We start from the raw sequence: 13,262 nt of genomic DNA on the forward strand, positions 1-13,262 counted from the left end.
TGGTTAGATGGTGAAAATCTTGAATTTGTGCTCTGTGTGCTCAAAGAACAGAATCAAAATTATGGATTTTGCTCTGATGACAGAAGTGGAAATTTGTAGTCATTTGTTTCATTTGAAGCAGTGCTGTATGCAGAGGCTGTCATAAATTACAAAAATAAGAAGCCAAGTAGTACCTGTAGACACAGTCATGATTTTACACAACGTAATCAATGGAGAATCCATACACACAAAGCTACAGTTCTTCCTGCAGCTTGCTTAAAGACTAGGCTGCTTTTTTCCCCCCCAGAAATTTTCCAAGAAAATGTTAGCATCTTGAAAGTCTAAAGGAAGATTCCTGCAATTACTTTCTGTGTAGCTCTTCCACACAAGTGCAGTGGAACTGAATGTAAAAAATTTCATTTATTTCTATGCATATGCTGGTTCACTTAACAGGTTTCGAGGTTTAGGGATAAAATCGAAACCTGACTTGCAAACCTCTGCAGCATACAAGGCTACTGACTTTTATAGTCTCTGAAATAATGTGGAACGTGTTCCTGATCTTCTGTTGTTCACTGTTTTTTGGGCTACATTCCCCGTGTTGACATTTTAGCAATAATTTTTTCATTTTCTTTCACTGGCGACCTCTCTTGAACAGACTGAGATTCACCTGTGCTTTGATTTTAGGGTCCTGATCTCATGTGCATGGAAGAACACATGCAGCTAAGTGTCCTAACCTGGAAACAGGCAGAAGTATCACTAAAAACTCTATTAAATTCTTTCTACTATTTTTTTGTCCTATTAGCAACTCATAGATTCACTTTTGAATTCTTATTTAGTTAATAAGAAAAAAGTGTTTCTGTGAGGTTTTTCTTCGGGTGAAGATTTGATTTTAGATTCCATGTAGTATTGTTGGTCCAAGCTTTGTCAAGGGCATTACCACCTTCTGTGTTGTTGCAAGTTGGATCCAAATGGGTGCTTCTGCACACTAAAATAAACCACTCAGGAGTGGTTGAACAGATGATGTCTGCAGTGGCCTCACGTAGAGCTGCTGACTTTAAGCCAGAAGCTGTTGTTGCTGTAATGGACATTTTCCCTGTTTCCCTTTCTTGTTAGCTCTTCCAATGGGGCCACCTTTAGGAAAATGCCAGACTTTCTGCTGCTGACTAGGGATTCCTGTTGGACCTATCCTTTGTCTTTGAATCTGCAGTACATGTCCTTCAGTTTCTGCTCTTCCAGGCTGTTTTATTCTAGTACTGTGAATACATAGGAGTGTAAGACAGCGTGTGTCCAAGAAAATTACTTCACATGCATGATATTGATAACTCTCAACCACAGACTGCGGAAATATTATGTGGCTCTGAGGGTTAAAGCAATTGTACTTTGACACTTGATTAACAGAAAGGAACTTGCAAATATATAATGATGTGGACTGCCATTCTAATGTTGAATGAAATCCAACCTCTTCCAGTGGGAAGACCCTGTCCCAAACACTGGTGTGTTTCTCCTCAATATGAAATTGAGCATTCATGCACTGCCAGTCTCTGCTCAGTACTTCTTTTGTGGAAGGGTGTTTAATTTTTCATATGCTGACAGCCTTCACTTCTTTCTAGGGACTGATACCTTTTCCCATCTTTGTGGGTACCTGCTATGAACTGCCTGGAGACAAATATCGGTTGAAAGATAGCAGCTCAAACCAACTTTTCAAAACAAGACATTTGTATATTGCAGACTGTGAATGATAAGATAAAAGAATGATCCGTTCTTTTGTCATGATTTATGCTACCCTGAAGCAAATATGTCCTTCCAGTAACTCTGTGAATTGAAAAAATTAAGGACATATTTATTATGTAGGTGTGCTTGAGGACTCCAAACTTGCATTAATCTTACCAGAGTTAAACTGCTCAGTGGATTACTAGCAAGTCAGTTTATGACTTGGGCAGTTTCATGATCTAGTCCAGCACTGGAGGTGATCTGGTAACTTGTCAGCCTTATTAACTCAGTGGAAGGTGGTACCAACATGACCACATGGCCTGCCTCTGGGCTCCTGCAAGGAACTGTGCATAGTCCTGTACTAAGCCAGATCATCACACTGCCTTGATTCTCTGTTGGCTCAAGCATAACTGCACCATAGGCCATTTAGCAGTATAGGTACACTCCACATTTCATGCCTGTGTTTTTGTATATGTCTATTTGAGGTACAGCACACTGAACGAGCTTGTTACTTGACATGCCACATTTAAACTTCTCATTTGGCTGTACAAATCGTGCACTTAGGAAAAACACATTTTAAGAAAGCTGTTAACCTAATTCCTTTTATGTTTTTCTTTTGTGAGCTAAGAAATTCCAGGAAACTAACTCTGGTCAGCCTTCTGTTAAGATGCTGGGTATTTTTTGAGTGTATATTATTCTAGTAATTTTTTGTTCCAAATTGCAATGTGGTGCTGCAGTTTTTCTGCAGAATAATTCTCAGTACTTAGAAATTTGAAAAGCTTATAGAAATTGGTAAATATGCAGTGATCTGAAAATTAAGATATTATTAATTTTGTGTATGCATCATGACACTAGCTTGCTGTAGAAAAGGTTTATGGTGCATACTTGGAGTATTTGTTAACTTGTAGGACTTTTTTCAAAACCACGTGTAACAATTATATTCAAGAAAAAAATAAAAAAATCAGTCTGTAATACCTTCATTTGCAAAAACAGAAAATAGTAGAAAATCACAAATAATTTTAAAATGTTTGCAGTGCACAAAATTGATTTTTATATAACTTTTTTACCTCAAAGGAATCATATATTGCAAGAATTCAGGGTCCTGTATTAAATAGCAGACTTTACCATGTGTGGTATATAGCAAGGTTTTCTTTCAGGACTGAAATATGCCCTAAAAGAAGTATTTGATTATCTCTTGTAAGATAACAAATGTGATATATGAGCCTTTGTATCAGCAGTACTTCTATAAATGCTTGTATTCGAAGTCCTTGGGCTTTGGCCATGGAAAGTGGTTCCAGTTATGCTTTATGTTTATGGATCTTGTACGTGGCCAGTGAAAACTGTTTGTTCCTAAGAGTCTGGCAAGTCGCTCAGTTCTTGTGCTGAGTGCTGCAGCCTCCAGAACTGAGTGCTCAAAAGTCATACCTGAGGAATGTATCACTGAAGTAGCAGTCTTTGGTTCTGATCGTTTTATTTCCAGACAGTTTCTAAACTCAGTATGCAGTATACCTTCTTGTCACGCTCTTCTTCCCTATTGCCCATTAAACACAGTCTCTTTTCAAAAACTTCAGATACATTCATTGCAATTTTTCAGTGTGAAGTATTTATGTTATATATACTGTCCAGAAGGTATCAGATGTTGTTAAAGCCTATCATTTGTAGGAAGGAATCAAAATATAATCCTTAGCTGTGAAATGGCAGCAAAGTTAAATAGTTAGTGAATAATATATATATAATAATATATATATATTCACTAACTAATATTCAGATTTTGAAAGTAATAAGTAATTCCACATGTAGATCATACTGTTTTGTAGTCAATTGCAGTGGTGAGGTATCTGCAAATTGCACATTTAATAGGTTCATTTTAGCCACCAGAAACATTAAACTTCCTGATTTACCAAAGGATATAAAATGAAAAACAAAATCACTTTATGCTGCCCTTCTATTCATGCTTTCTTTTGTGGAAGGATCAGTGCAGACTATTCCAGATGTGATGGCTGACTCTTAGAAACAGCACAGAAGAGAAAAACAGCACAGAGAGAAAATGTGTACACTCTCACCTCTCATTTGGCACTGGAACAGGAGTCTTACTAAAACCTGCAGTTTGGAATTCATAGATTTGAAGGCAAATCTGCACAATATTTTACTCATCCTAAGAGTTTATTTTTAGAATCTAAATTTCATCAAAAAGCAGATTTTTTTTTTGTGTTGTGTTTATGTATATTAACATGTTAAGGAAAAAAATACTTACATACAGTTATATATATATATATAATACATAGCACAGGTAATTTTTTCCTCTTTCTTGCCAGGGGTGTCTTTTCAAAAACTCTGCCTGTGTTGACAGTAAGCCTTGTGTGGTGTGCTGGGGAGGGATTGTGATCTGTGCTTTTACACATTTCTACATGTATAAAATGCCTGTAAGCAAAATGAATCAGCACAGCTGGGTGTGCATAATTTTCAAGCTACTTATGAATCAGTAACTTCACTTCCTTCTGAAAACCTTCAGTCTTCCAGCTAAATGAATACTTTGCATTCTATTAGCAAATACAAGAGGCAGCTTTTGTTGACTTTGGATAAATGGCATTTGGACACTGGCAAACTGTGCTTATTAAGTGATGTACATTTATGTGTGCACAGGTTTTGATTTCATTTGATATATGATGCCCTATTTTGCCTTTGAAACTTTGCATTTCAGAACATTATTTGTGATTACTGAAGTCAGTGATAATCATCTGAAAATACAGATGTCTTTGGAAAATGTTAAAACGATCATCTGTGGAATGGCAAACGTGTGATGAGAAATCCTTCTCCTCAAGGTACACTTACTGGAGATCATGAATGGGAAAACTGGTGGATCCTGCCATACACTGTTGTAGCTGACTTGTAGCTTCCTGCTCTGTAGAAATTCATCTTTCATTCATTGACCTGTGGGTTTGCCTGTTTTAATGGCAAGAAAACGCTGAGATTTAGTGCTTATCAGAGATATTTAGTGTGTTAGATTTCCAGTGGCAGGAGCCCAGGTCTCTGAGAGTGTGGGTTTGTGGAGTTTGCAGAGTCACAGTCTCATTGCTATTAATGAGCTCCCTGGACTCTTTCAGGTACGAATTCTTGCACTGTGTCATTAAGTAGAAGGAAGATGTTTTTTCAGGCAGTGAAGCTTTGAGGTCTCATTTTATTTTATGTTTTTTGACTGCCAACAGCTATACTTCATTATACGTGGAAAGCACATTTGGCTGCTTCTTTTCTTCAAGGTTCTTGTTAGAAATTACACCCAGCAGTTGCTTCCAAAAGCATTTTTGACTCAGTGGAATCTCCCTGGGCCTTCTGCTTCTTCACTGCAGTGACAATATGATACCACGGGAGTGATTTTTCATGAAATTACATTTTCATGACTTCGGTCAGGAAGGTTCAGTTCTGCAGTTCATGTTATAAAGTTACACCATATCTCAGATTAAACTTTGTCACATCAATACTTTTTTTTATATATACTTCTACTTTTTTTCAGACAGTTTATTTCAGAGATAGGGACATCCTGAATTTTTTCATCACCGTGTGCTTTCACTTCACTAAATTTTGGAATACACACTTATTACTTACCGTGTCTAAAAAACATCAATAAAAAAAGAGACTTTAATGATTTAACTTACCCAAAGAACTAACGTTATATTTAGTAGAGGCAGTGCGGAGTTCAAGTTGATCAACATGTCCGTGAATTTAATCTGCTTTTAAAATTACACTGGTGCTGTTTTTAACATGAATTTTGTATTTAGATGGACTTACCACATCCCAGCAAACATGTTTCTAAGGTCATATAAAAAGGACACTGTCTAATCTCTGATTATTGTCTTCATTTATAATTGTTCACCCAGAAACAATTTAAAATCCAGTTCTATTTAGAACGCCTCTTGTGACTGTGATAACTGCCAGTGATGTAGTGGCATCTTTGCTTTTGCAGTCATTTCTCTTGGACAGCTAACCTGAGAGAACATTGATTGTTTTAATGAATAACCATTTTAATAGAATAAAAAAAATATTTTAAACTATGATGGCAATTTGAACGGTATGAATAATCTCTCTGAAGAAGTCAGTGCACTTGCAATTGCTTTCAACCATGTCTAGCTCTGTTGGGTAAATTTTTTCTGATATAATGACTTCATTATGTCATTTTGTCCCTCTATGATCAGTAATTAGCAACTGCTTTAAAAAAAAGTCCTCTTCCTTGCAGCGCATGCTTTTAGAACACACACAATTTTTGCCAATAGGACAAATTTCTGTAATTAACATATCCAGGTAGACGTAACACTGCCCAAGTTGAATCATACCAAAAATTTTCATTTACTCTTGTGTTTTGCTTTGAAAATTATGAATAGAATAAGTCAGAGAAATGTCTTTATACAGAAATTTTCTTTTTGGTACTTGTCTCTCTTTTGAGAGAGCATTTCTGCATTATTTCATGATAAAGTGACTAATTTGAATGCAAAAGTAGCATGGCAATGGCAGGTTTTGGAAAAAAACAACAACAATATACTGTAAGTAAACATGTTCAGTCACTTGAATGTGAATAATAAAAGCAGGAATGTAATCCTGTTAGATTCTGATACATGCCTTATTTTGAGGAAGAAAAATCTGTCTCTTTGGTGTATCAAGGATAATTAGAGGTATCTCACAGCTACTTCAGAGGAGAGTGCCTGACTGCTGTTGTTTGGCTGGCATTGCATGAAGGAATTTGTTTTGTTTTGTTCTTAACATATTTTGCTGTGAGCTGATGTCCAGGTTTTGGAGTGGAGTTTGTGCAACTGAACTTATACACCCCACTGGGATGCTAGTAAAACTCTTTCTCCTGTTTCCCTCAGTTTTTCTCATTGCTGAGTGAAGAGACAGGACTGTAATGACAATGATGCCATGCAAACATGAGCAGCCTTGGAGATTAAGGCAGTCTGTTCGAAGAATGTCTGAGATTACATTTAAGTTGTTTCAAACCCATCATTCAATAAACGATCATTTGTCCAGCCATGTGAGTTCCCAGTGTATTTTTCAGACTTTACAAAATTACTTACAGGAATATAATAAAACCCTTTTCTGCATTAAAAATAGTTCAGTATACATTTCTATATCTCTCTATATTATATTTCTATATCTGTAATTACATAATAATTTCCAGAGTGTCTCATTGTTCTTACAAGTGAAACACTTTTGTGACGCTCATATTCCACATTTCAACACGTTCAAGATTTTCCAGCAGAGATAATGCTTTGTGAGTGTATGTTAGTGTCTGCCAAGCAGATCTAGGAATACCTAAAGCTGGTGACAACACTTCCTGCTGAGATGAATCATGAACTTCTAGAGATTATTTGTAGCCTTTTGTGATTGCTGGTGACTGTCCTTTAATTCCAGTTGCAACAGGATTTCACTCAGGAACGCTGACATTTCTCTGCTTTTTTACCAGAAGGAAATTTTAGCAAAGAAGCATTCACTGTGGGCATGACATCTCAAAAAGAAAATATCAGATATGTAAGTTCATAGGCTGTTCAGATATAGATTTTGAATAAATAGTATTAGAAGGGGATGTGTTATTCTAGCAACAAAAGGTTGTAACTAGTTCAGTGCTGCTGTTGTGGGGGTGAACTAAAGAAGCAAGACATTATTAATTCTCTGAGCATAATATCCTGAAGCAAAACAGCTGGATTTTACTCTGTGCTTTGTGTTTTTATGTTAATTGATACTCAATCAGAAAGATATAGCAATATTGACATAGCACTTTTGTTTAAATGCAGATTCCTTTCTGGGTTCAGTAGGAAATACTCTGAAATGTTGTATTTGGTTGTATTGAACTTGAGACATGCAGTGAGAGATTTGACTTTTTTATGACCAAATGTTCGTCAGACAGCTAAAACCATTATTTTTTTTCTCAGACTCACTATGTTTATATAAAATCAATTTCAAATGGTTTTTACAACATTGAAAACCTTGTTTGTTTGTTAGTTTTCTTTTTCTTTCATCATTTCCTATCCACTAGAAATTTCCTCACTCCTGCTTTCTTCTAGATCTAAACATGTTAAAGAAAATTTACCAGGAGAATATTTTTACATTCTTGTAGATCAACTGAGTGATCCATCAATATATAGTTGTAATTAAAATTGGAAAAGCTGAATTTAGTTGAAAGGACTGAATAATTTTAATGGAGGAATACTTTAAGAATGTAAATGCAGTGTATTTGCCTACTTATGTCATTGCTGCCTTGCAATTGTGCCAATGGAAATTCAAAAATCCATGTTTCATATTGAAAATTATTTAACATGGATATCTTTGATTCAATCTGAATCTGAAAGCAAAGGACGCAGCAGCTGGATTTCTAAAATGATAATGTATGTTTATGTGAGACATGAACTGTAGCTATGGTCTGTAGAGAAGTTTACTTTTTATTCAGAAAACATACACAGTAATAAATTGCCCTTTCTTTCATTGCTGTGTTTCAATACCTTGATACCGACCAGGGTGGCAAAGAAAAGCGTAGTTCACCCTCTGTCATCTCACATCTATTTCCTTGTTATTGCCAGCTTCTTTGCACAGTATGGCACATTTCCACTAGCAGGGTAAGCCACACACCTGTGTAGAAATGAGTAGGCATATGCCTTTAATTCCATAGGGTCTACATTAAATCTGGAGGTATATGCCTTTGATTCCTTAGGATCTAAGTTAATTCTGAAGGTATATGCCTTTAATTCCATAGCATCTACATTAGGACTGTCAGCACTCAGTTGGCACAGTGGCACAGCACCCAGGTGACGCAGTTACACAACACACAGGTGACGCAGCACCCAGGTGACACAGTGACATAACTCCCAGGTTGCACAGCACCCAGGTGGCACAGTGGCACAGCACCAAGCTGACGCAGCACTCAGGTGGCACAGTGACACAACACCCAGGTGATGCAGCACTCAGGTGACACAGTGGCACAGCACCAGGTGACACAGTGACGCAGTATCCAGTTGACTCAGCACCCAGGTGACACACTGACACAGCACAGAGGTGACACAGTGAAACAACACCCAGGTGACGCAGCACTCAGGTGGCACAGTGACATAGCACCCAGTTGATGTAGAACCCAGATGACACAGTGACACAACACCCATATGACACAGTGACACAACACCCATGTGACGTAGCACCCTGGTGACACAGTGACACAACACCCAGGTGATAAAGAGCCGACCGGTTCATGGCCCCGTGATTGCCAGCCCAAGCACAGGACCTTTTGACCAGCTACAGAATGAGGCAGCACTGTGTTTAAAAAGTTGGTTTCGCTTTTATTCAATACAAAAGGCTCTGGGTTGTATTTATCAACACAGCCCAAAATGAAACCCCAGCGCCCAGGGTTTCTGCTTAGCAAAAAAATTCTGCTTTTCTGCTTAGCAAAAAAAATTCAGCCTCCAGGCAGACACAAGGAGAAGCCTGACCCTGTGGCTACGTCAGCTCCTCTCCCTCCAGGCCCGGCTAGCCGTACTTCAATCTCACACTAGACCGGCCCTGGCCCTGAAGAGACGCAGCCTGAAGGAACACAGCCTCTCCATCTCTTGCCATAGATGAAGACCTGGCTCTGGCAAGCCCTCTTTGCTTGGAATGCAGCACAAGCCCTTCCCTTCCAGGTGCCTCAGTTCCGCTGCACTGTCCGTGACAGGGAAAGCACGGCCATGCCACAAAACCGGACGCTGACTCAGTCCGCTGCCCTTGGTGCCACCTCCGAGGAAGCATTCCAGCTGATTCGAGTGTCCTGTGGGCCTTCTCACTCAAGCCCTTCTCGCTTCTTTTTGCTCTCCTTCTGGGCTTCCTTCCTCAGCCAAGCAGCACTTGCCTTGGCTTTCTTCACTGTCTCGCCAGACCGAGTCCCAAGACTGTGCCAGTCCTACAAGAATCAAGGCACAAACGGTCAGGGAACCTTCACAGGTAACAAGTGGCTGACAGCTCGCTTGGGGAGCTCAAGTCACCACCCGGGCAGCTGTGGCTGCCAGCACTGCAAACCGCCTTCCTGCCATCAGGGCACACCAGAAACTCCACCTCTATCTCCTGCCCAAAAGTCCCATACGAACTTGAACCCAAAGCCATCTCCTGCAAGGCAGCGCCTGCACAGGGCTTGGACACTGCCTGGCAGCACACACAGCACAGCAGCAGCAGATGAGCTTGCACCCCAAGGCTCCTGGCGTACATCAGGAACATGCGCACACGGAAGGAAGGGCAGGACAAACGATGGCACTCTCAGCAGTGCCAGGCACACCACCGTAGGCCACAGCTACAGATTGTTCCCTCCCTGCCCATTGCCCGTGCCTTTCTATCAGCCTCAGAGAGCACGACTTACTGGCTTATAGCACCTGGAAACTGGCACGATTACAGCCAGCGCACAGAGCAGCTGCAAAGTGGCTCCACAGAAGAGATGGTGGCGCAGCACGTTCTCCACCAGTGTGGGCTCGGGGATCTCAGCTGGGAGAAATGCCCTTCAGCACCACACAGCAGGCAGCCTGCTGCTCTCCTGCTCTCAAGGAGGCTGCTTTCTACAAGAGAGAAGGAGTCTTTATTCTCTCACGCACACTGCTGTTACAGGCTGACTTAGAGCTGTTCTGAGCATCTCCTTGCTCTACTGACCCAAGAACAAAGGACACGAAACTTGCAGCTGCGTTGTCTTTTACCACCTGCCGAGGAAAAGATTCCTCAAACTTGAGCATTGCTCCACTTGCAGGCGAGGGGAGCAGGAGCTGAAAAGGACAGGAGGACACAAAAGAAGGGCAAAGCTTAACAGAAAGCAGACCTGCTGCAGACAGTGCCACCAGCTGTGTTTGAACAGCAGTGCCTTAGCGTACGCTCACAGTAAGGCACACCTACCTTGCAAGGGCCGCTCAGGAAGGTTGTGACACAGGCACCCATTGCTCGATTGCTCCCCTGAGTCCCAACTCCATTGCTCAGCCACTCACATGCCTCGATGTTCTGCAACAGAAAAGTCACAAGACGGAAATTTATCGCAGACGTCCTCAAACCTCCCTTCTCAGGGCAGTCGCACTCATTTCTCTGCATGAGAACTTGGGGAGGGCTTACCGAGTGAGCAGCATTTACTGCCAGTTGGCAGCAGCAACCTATGCCTAACTCTAAACTCCTATCAGTAACCTATGCCTAACTCTAAACTCCTAACAGTAACCTATGCCTAACCCTAAACTCCTAACAGTAACCTATGCCTAACCCTAAACTCCTAACAGTAACCTATGCCTAACGCTAAACTCCTAACAGGAACCTATGCCTAATGCTAAAACTGAACTGAACACTAAAACTAAGCTAACACTAAAATCAACAACAAAGCCCAGAAGTGGGACCTAACTCCTACGGGGGGAAGATGGAACCGGGGGCCCGCAGAACCGCAGAGGAGCAACAAGGTGGAGGAGGAGCAGATGTTAGCAATGCCACCCAGCTAATGCCGGGGGCGGGGGCCACGCAGCGGGTAGGGAGCCGAGCGCCCGGACCAGCGATGGCGGAGCTGTGACCGCGCCAACACAGGGCCTGGCACGGTGGTGTGGTGCCAGGCCAGCTGTGCCGCAGGCGGATCCACCTCCATGGGTTCCTCTGGAGGCGGATCCACCTCCATGGGCTCCTCTGGAGGCGGATCCACCTCCATGGGCTCCTCTGGAGGCGGATCCACCTCCATGGGCTCCCCATGGTCGCTCACAGCGCTGGCCCGGGCGCGATGGAACCGGGCTCCCTTCCTCCTCTCCCTCCGCTGCCTGATGGTCATGGTGGGCCCCCTCCTCCTCTTCGGTTCTGGGGCCCCCAGCTCCCTCTTCCCATTTAAAACCACTCTCTCCTCCTCTCTCGCTCTCTTCGTGCTGGACATGGCTGCCACCTGCCCAGCACTCTCAGAGACGAGTGCTCCGGGTGGGGCGGCAGTGACCAAGGTGACGGCTGTGACATGGGGAAGGTTCCACAATGGCACCTGTTTTGGGAGTGGCGTTCCGCACAGGATGAGGAGGGGGCTGCAAGGCGCTCCCTGTGCCCAGCGGGCAGCCCTTCTCTGCGGCCAGCAACAGGGCACAGAGGAGCCGAAGCCGAGGAAAGGGCCCTCAGGCTCTTCACCCTCTCCCTCCTGCCATGTGGGAATCCCCTTCTGGGGCTGGGCCACACAGCACACAACACTCAGGGCACGCTCAGGGATGTCCTGAGGTCAGCGCAAACAACGGCGCGCTCCAGAGTGGAGCTGACGACGCCTGCCTGCTGGGAGACAGAAGCCCCGGCTTCCATTTCAGCATCCAGCGCCTCCTCCTGCGGCGCAAACATTGAGCGTCTGGGCGCTCAAACATTACCTACGTGAATGCATCCCAGCGAGTTCTCCACAAAACTTTCCGAGTCTCTGAGGTTTTTTCCCTTAAATCTGGGGATTTCTCTCAGAAATTCCAGTTTTTCCCTTTAAATCTGGGGTATTTCCCCTTAAATATGGCTTTTTCAGCAAGAAATCCCTGTTTTTTTTCTTAAATCTGGGGTTTTTCCCCCTTAAGTCTGGTGCTTTTCTTCTTAGATACGGCTTTCCTACTAGGAAATCCCTGTTTTTTTCCTTAAATCTGGGGTATTTCCCATGAAATATTGGTTTTTTTCTCACAGAAATCCCAGTTTTTCCCATTAAATCTGGGGTTTTCCCCCTTAAATATGGCTTTTTCTGCTAGAAATCCCTGCTTTTCCCCTCAAATCTGGGGGTTTTCCCCTTAAATTTGACTTTTTCTGCTAGAAATCTCTGTTTTTCCATTCAATCTGGGGTTTTCTCCCAGAATCCCTCTTTTTCCCCTTAAATCTGGGGTATTTTCCCTTAAATATGGCTTTTCCTGCTAGAAAATCCCTATTTTTTCTCCTTAAATCTGGGGTTTTCTCCCAGAAATCCCTGTTTTTCCCCTTAAATCTGAAGTTTTTCCCCTTAAATTTGGCTTTTTCGGCAAGAAATCCCTGTTTTTCCCCTTAAATCTGGGTTTTTTTTCCCTTAAATATGGCTTTTTCTGCTAGAAATCCCTGGTTTCCCCCTTAAATCTGTTTTTTTTTTTTTCATTAAAACTGGGGTTTTCACCAAGAAATCCCTGTTTTTCCCCTTAAATCTGGGATTTTTCCCATTTAATATGGATTTTTCTGCTAGAAATCCCTGCTTTTCCCCTTAAATCTGGGGTTTATCTCTTTAAAACAAGGGTTTTCTGCTAGAAATCCTTGTTTGTCCCATTAAATCTGCAGTTTTTCCCCCTAAATGTGGCTTTTTCTGCTTCACATCCCTGTTTTTCCCCTTAAATCTGGGAATTTTCCCCTGAAATATGGCTTTTTCTGCGAGAAATCCCTGTTTATCCCTTTAAATCTGGGGTTTTCTCCCAGAAATCCCTGTTTTTCCAATTTAATCTGATGTTTTTCTGCAAGAAATATCTGTTTTTCACGTAAATGTGGGGTATTTTCCCCTTAAATATTATTTTTTTCTGCTAGAAATCCCTGTGTCACTCATTAAATCTGGTGTTTTTCCCTTTAAATATGGCCTTTTCTGCTAGAAATCCATTTTTTTCCCTTAA

The 13,262-nt window shown here is 41.8% G+C and overlaps 1 protein-coding gene across 1 annotated transcript in view; it reads left to right on the forward strand.

The window, feature by feature from the left end:
* Window positions 1-6,718, forward strand: part of LOC125685455 (WD repeat-containing protein 27-like) — a 31,248-nt gene extending 24,530 nt beyond the window's left edge. Inside the window, exon 10 of the mRNA XM_048928517.1 lies at window positions 4,391-6,718. The gene's annotated coding sequence lies outside the window, so the exon portion shown is untranslated. The remainder of the gene's footprint in view (window positions 1-4,390) is intronic.
* The last annotated feature ends 6,544 nt before the right edge of the window (window positions 6,719-13,262 follow it).

The sequence above is a fragment of the Lagopus muta genome, chromosome 28 (genome assembly GCF_023343835.1).
Source record: "Lagopus muta isolate bLagMut1 chromosome 28, bLagMut1 primary, whole genome shotgun sequence".
Lineage (NCBI taxonomy): Eukaryota > Metazoa > Chordata > Aves > Galliformes > Phasianidae > Lagopus > Lagopus muta.